The sequence below is a fragment of the Branchiostoma belcheri genome, unplaced genomic scaffold, assembly GCF_001625305.1.
Source record: "Branchiostoma belcheri isolate BF01 breed outbred unplaced genomic scaffold, Haploidv18h27 scaffold233, whole genome shotgun sequence".
In the NCBI taxonomy this organism is placed as follows: domain Eukaryota; kingdom Metazoa; phylum Chordata; class Leptocardii; order Amphioxiformes; family Branchiostomatidae; genus Branchiostoma; species Branchiostoma belcheri.
This window is the reverse complement of record NW_017803836.1, coordinates 46,654-47,363: the sequence shown is the minus strand read 5'-3', so window position 1 is coordinate 47,363 and position 710 is coordinate 46,654.

Below are 710 nucleotides of genomic sequence, written 5' to 3'. Positions count from 1 at the left end.
TGGTTTCCCTTGTAGCGACAAAGGCAGCAGTATAGGCTCTCTCGATGTTGTCTTAACCAATTTTGTGTATAATTTCTGTTTCTCTACTTGGAGGCACGACTTGTTTCTGAATAAGAATATCATATAATTGTTTGCATGTTGTTGTTAAGGGATGTATCTTTTCGGTATATTCAATAATGTTGTTAGGGGTGCATTTTCTTCCATTGTTTTTAATTATATCTTTCCACTTTTTAGGTATGGCTACTCTTATAGAATTGTATTTCATTATTTGCTTTGAATCCATGGTTATACCATATAGATTATGTAAGTCATTGATTGTTAGAAATGATCCATCCCCATACAACAAATCATTTACACAAATAATGCCGGCATCTATCCAGCTTTTGTAAAACACTGGTACATTCTCGACTAAAATATACCTATTTTCCCACAAGACTTGTGAGCATATCTGTCTGTGTGTTTTTGGTTCATAGTGGATAATTTCTTCCCAGGCAGTTACAATATCTTTATAAAATGGTGGCATGTCATTAAGATTTAACAGTGAAGTGGAGTAATTACATCGGAACAACAAGAAGCCTCCCCATCATGCAAACAAGTATTCTTTTTCTTTTGACGGGTCAGTTATAAATCTTTTGATCCATACAGCTTTTAGAGCTTTATTCATTATATTAAAATCAATCATTTTAAGCCCACCTTGACATTTGTTGTCC